The sequence below is a fragment of the Nannospalax galili genome, unplaced genomic scaffold (genome assembly GCF_000622305.1).
Source record: "Nannospalax galili isolate Female #2095 unplaced genomic scaffold, S.galili_v1.0 scaffold752, whole genome shotgun sequence".
Taxonomy (NCBI): domain Eukaryota; kingdom Metazoa; phylum Chordata; class Mammalia; order Rodentia; family Spalacidae; genus Nannospalax; species Nannospalax galili.
In genome coordinates, this window is record NW_008333404.1 from 305,880 (window position 1) to 311,494 (window position 5,615).

The following is a 5,615-nucleotide window of genomic DNA, read 5'->3' on the forward strand; positions in this document are numbered from 1 at the left end:
TCTCAGTCCTCTGCTTTACAAACACTGCTTCCCGCCCTATCTCTGCCTGAGCCACTCAAGAAAAAGCGAACCCCACTGCAGAGCTACTCACTCTGCGGCCACCAGAGGGTCCCACAGCCTTAGCTAGAAGGCAAGGACACGCCCTTTCCTGTACAGGCCTGAGATCTTAAATCCTTCCCAGAACACCCAGCTACCAGCCTATAGGAGTGTCCAGGAAGCCAGCACCAGCTGCTGGTTCCTTCTGCTGAGGCACCGTCACTTCATAATAGCAGCCCCATTTCACAAGAGGTGTGGACTCCTGGGCTCCAGAGTCCAATTTCTGTGAGTCTGAACCCTTTCCAGGCACATTCCCGTTTCACCAAAGAACAAAGAGTAGCTGTAGCTCAAGCGACTGTCCGCCCCCGACCCCCACCCCCGGTACAGTCCCCAGAGTTTCTGCCAAAGCACCAACTGCCCTCAAGTTTTAATGAGGAGAGGGAAAATGCCTGCTCCAGACGGGCAGCCGACGGGCAGCCGACGGCCGCGCGGGGCAGGCCGTGTCTTGCAGTTCTTCCCCCAGTGCCAAGCACTGGGAGTCAGGTAAGCAGGCTCTCCACTCCAGCACAGTTGCTTGCACCTTCTTGGAAGGAACTGATGGCGGAAACTAGGAAATCAGGTCCCCTGAGGACCAGAAAATGGTAAAAAATTCCACCTTGCTTTTGTCAGTTACACCACCGGGTGGCAAAGGCAGACCCAAAACTTAACTGATTTTCATTCTGGTTGCCTCTTTTTTCAGGGTTTATTAAGACACTGGGCATATTCGGAAAAAAAGAAAAATTGGGGGGGGGTGAGGGGAGAAAGAGTTTATTTGGCTTACAACTCCCGGGTCACAGGTCATCACAGAAAAATGTTTTTTAAAACAACCAAAGTATTTCAAAAAAAATTTTAAGACAGGGTCTTCCTAGTAGCCCTAGACAGCCTGGAACCTGCTATGCAGACCAGGCTGGCCTCAACCTCACAGAGACCCTCCTGCCTCTTCTGCCTCCCAAGTTCAGGGATTAAAGGCGTGAACCACCACACTTACTCAAAAGATTCTTAAATGCTTCAAAGGCACCAATGGCTCTTCCTTCAGGAGGCTGCACATGAACCACCTTGTATGATCTCCACCATAACCTGTCCTCCAGGGCAGGAATTTGAAATCTAAGTCATGGATGAAAAACAGAAGCAGCAGAGACTTGCCCATGGCACAAACCATGCCACAGAGGTGAGTTCAACAGTCTGTCTGGCTCCCTCCCACCCTCCACTTGGTAGTAAAATCCATGGCTTATGTGAGTGAGTACTTGCTACATGTTGGGCACCTTGCTAAGTATTTACATCCTCTTTCTCATTAATATTCTTAAGATCCCTATGAGGTGGGTGCCAGCTATCCACTTTCCAGACAAGAAAATGGAGGTTCGGAAGGTTAGATAACGATGTGCAAGATCACATTGCTAATGGCTGGCAGAGAAAATACAACCCACGCTCAAGTCCATCTGAATCTACAGAGCCTGCCCTTGTCAGTTTCTTTTTTTCCTACTGCCCGGTAACTCTTGACCAGACCCTTGTAAACACTGTCTCTCTGGCTTATCTCACGTCACCATTCCCCTTACTCAGTGTGCTTCAGATATAGGAGTAGCAGATTCAGGGATCCCAACATCCACTGGACCACTCTTCCCTCCATCTGGAAACCTTTCTCCCCTGTCGAGCCCATGTGTACAACCCTAATGCTGCTTCCTCCTCTAAGTCTGGATGGGTTTCAATGTCCCCATCTCAGAGCAACCTTCTCTGACTTTCTACCATAAACAGGTTCCTTCCGTTCACCTCATGCACCCTTGTTTTTCCCTTTATGACGCTTACTGCAACTTAATGTTTTGAGTTTCCCTCTTTACTTGCATTTCATTTATATTTCCCAATAGGAAAGGCTCACAAGGTCAGCAATTTTCCTCTTTGTCATTGACATATTACCAGTAGCCAAACCATGTCAGGAATTAGCAGGTACTCAGTACATATTTGATAGATTATAATCATTAGAGTTTGCATCTTCCTTACAGAAGACAGCAGGTGGTTCCCAACTCCAAGTTAAGAGCTGATGTGTTGAGGGATAAACCTAATCTTTCAAATTCTGCTACTTTAAAACAAAGATAAGTTAGTACAGCAAATACAGCCTCAGCTGAGTCCTCAAAAGGGAAGTCCACTCAAAGGCATTCACCCACAAATCCCATGCATCTTTGGTCATGGCAAACAATCCAGGTTGAGTTTTCTAAAGTTACTTCTCTGCTGAGTAGATCACACAGAGGAGGTAGAGCCTAGCCTGCTCATAGGGCTGCTCTCAGAACCTGCTGGGGCCCAAGGTGGACACCTTGGTGTTCATTAGGTGGCTCAGTCTTTCCTGGCACACTAGAAGATGAGTCTACCCCTTTTTACCTATACAGAAACTCAGGCATTCAGTGCCTAGAGCCAAGCAGCTAAGTGAGAGTCACTCACTTCCTGTTTACATTCTTCAGTGGCTTCTCATTACCTGAAAGAGCTCGACCTCCTCAGCAGTTGCCAGGAAACGCACTTGTGTCAGGACTCATCCCCAACAGAGTTTTAAGGACTTTGAGTTTTCCCCATGCAGGCTGCGGCAAGAATGAATACACTCACAAATCCATGCCAACACTTGCTTTCTCCTCCTGTCTACTCACACAAAATGTGCCTGTTTCCTATTGGTCCTTTAAGGTCGACATTAACAAATATGCAAAAAGAGCTATCACCTTGTAGGAATCCATCCTAACAAAACAAGCGTGTGAGCAAAGATATATTCAAAAGTAGTCCTTTTCCATATATGTAACTATTTATGACAGTAGGAATATTAGAAACAACCTAAATGTCCAAAAACTATGGGACATGTTTAACAAATTGTATATAGTATCTAATTATTTAGGGTGTACTAGTACAGCCATATTTATTCCTTTAGATTAATTTCTTTTCTTTTTTTGATTGACAGCAAAAAAAATCCCTTGACCGGATCAGTGTAAATGATCTCAGTAATGTGTCATGCAGGACCACTGAGACGCCCTACAAAAGCATTGTAATTGACATAGTTCTATAACTATGTTTTTATAGGTAAGTTTCTATAGCTATAATTCATGTTAACTCAGTGTCTGGGTAGGGAGAATGTTCAGCTAGGATACACAGGTTTCTGTATGGTACAGGACTTAAACCTAATACACATGAAGAAACAATACACTTGCCAGGACCCATGAACACTTTGCCTCATCAGTGCCTATGACAGATTGGTTAGTCATACTATGCTGCCAAAAAATATTAGCACTCAAAATAATGTCACTTTATTCATTTGGGTTATATTGCAGCAAATAACCCCCAAATTATGGGATCTTTCTTACTACATAACTTGCCCAGTGAAGGATCCTGTTCAACAAGCAGTTTTCCTCCATATGGTGACTCAGGCTGTTCTAGTCGTGGCTCTCTTCCATTTCTATAGCCTTTGTGTCTTGGCAGATATAGACCAGAACATGGGGAAGTCACTTCTTGCTGCCTGAGTCTGCAAGTGACTCACATCACTTCTATGAATGACTAGTCACATAATCCCAGCTGGATGCAGGAGGTACTCAAAACATAATCCCTGTCTGAGCAGCCACCTCCCAGCAACAATTCTACCCTATGGAAAGAGAAACAGGCGCTTCTAGTGAACAGCCCACACCTCTATGCTCCAGTCACAAATTCAGTGAATGAGAACCACTAGGTAACAGGGTTTTGTTCTATGCCTCATCGAGAAGTAGGAAAATACACACCTTGCCTCACTACTGGGACAATTCTCCTTTTCCTAGCATTCTGCACATTGGAAGGTACTTCAAGCCTGGTGGAGAACTTGCACATTGCTTCCTTTTCCTCCCAGGGACCAAACCGGATCTGGCTCCTGTTCCTGTTCCTCTAGTGCCATTCAGTCTGAGGCTCTCTGCACACCTCTCCTTCATCTCCAGTTCTAACACCATCCTTGCTGAGCAGCTCCAGCTCAGGTACTGGTCTTTACTCTAGTCAGTTGTTGCTAAAGAAGCAGAGCTGGCTTCACTTTAATCCTTGTGGTTAACAAGGCATAGCCACTTCCTTCAGAAAGAAATTGTCTGGGGAGCAGACCGCCAGAGAGTGCCTAGCTCTGGCCTCCATCTGGCCTCCCTCTGGCAGAGGGGCTGAGAACACATGGGACTGGCTGAGAGTCCCCAGATCCTGCCTTCACGTGGTGGTCTTTTTAATAAGATGATGCTATACAGCAGTCCCTTCTGCATGAAATAACTACCATCATCACAACTTTAGCTGTGCCTGATCACTAAACATCACAATTGGGCTTGTTGACAGTTGTGCTCATTCATTAAAGGAGGGCCAAGCAGGGTCACTGGACCCTCACCGGAGTATACAGTCACTCTTCCCAGCCAACTGTATGTAATTTGGCCCTAATCACACATGGCTTCCTGGATTTGGGGAGGGCTAAAGTATACAATCTGGGGAAGGCCAGACTTTCCAGTTTGCATACCCTCATGTCATACATACACCTCATCAACCCCTCAGTTATCTCGGTAAGAAAATGAGAATGTAAAAGATGTTTAAAGGATATGGGAATGGAGATATTTTCCAAAACAGAAAAAATGAGAAAGCCTAAGCAAGTGATGAAGGTCTGTGTAGGTTTGTTATGATATATAAAGGATGAGACGAAAATCATATACACATAATCTTAAAATGTCTGTGGTCATAGTTTAGTCAACAAGTTTAACGAGCAAAATATACATCTAGTCAAGGTTTATCTGAGAATATTTGGTTTTTCACCCAAGCTTTATCTACATAGCACACGATAATTAAAAGTACCAGACTGGTGGAACTAACCTTATTGGATGTTTAACAGCCATAGTTTGAGGCCTATACTAATGTGGTCTGAGGGATTTAAAGGACAGTTTTTTCCCCTTGCCCTCCAAGGTCTACTAAATTCCAGGGGACTATGGAATGTCTCTCAAAATGTCCGGTAACTGTCCTCTTGTTCAGGGAGGCCATGGAGACCCCACGAGATGGACTTGAACCAGTATCCAGTCTACAAAGAGGAGGGTCATCTCAGAGGAAACATCTCATTCATGCTTCCAAGTGAAGCCAGCCATGGTCGAGCGGGACTTTTGACTTATCTTCACATAGATGGAACTGGTAAAAGAAAGGAGCCAGGAGCTCCTCTGAAGCCCATGTGACCCCTGAGGAACAGATCCTCAAATGACCTTAAGTGTAAAAATAAATTGATTTATTTGGGTAAACTGTATGGTCTTAAATACCCAAAAGGGAAGTATAACCAAAGAGTAAGTGATCAGTATATTTCTTTAAGAGTTCAAGGGATTACACTTCTCAGACATTAGGATTAAGTCCATATAAAAAGTTATTTAGACAATTATTTCTCATTGGTTATTTTGTTCATAATCAGAAAGTGCTGCTTAGATGTAAGACTTAGCTAAGGGAGACAACCAGCTATGGTTCTAAAATGATGTATAAATTTGTTTTCTCCCCCTATCTAGAAGCCTTTGAGAGGGAACTGACACTAATTTTAACCACTCCAACAGCTATTA

The 5,615-nt window shown here is 44.5% G+C and overlaps 1 long non-coding RNA gene across 3 annotated transcripts; it reads left to right on the forward strand.

Moving 5' to 3' along the window:
- The first annotated feature begins 266 nt into the window (after positions 1 to 266).
- LOC115069462 lies at positions 267 to 5,604 on the forward strand. 3 transcript variants are annotated; one of them, XR_003848729.1, is made up of 5 exons: positions 267 to 321; positions 1,090 to 1,243; positions 3,005 to 3,123; positions 3,849 to 4,037; positions 5,565 to 5,604. It is a non-coding gene; the product is annotated as an uncharacterized LOC115069462 (long non-coding RNA). The 3 variants fall into 3 exon arrangements; XR_003848727.1 differs by having other exon boundaries at positions 3,917 to 4,037; XR_003848728.1 differs by lacking the exon at positions 267 to 321 and adding an exon at positions 343 to 579 and having other exon boundaries at positions 1,112 to 1,243; positions 3,917 to 4,037.
- The last annotated feature ends 11 nt before the right edge of the window (positions 5,605 to 5,615 follow it).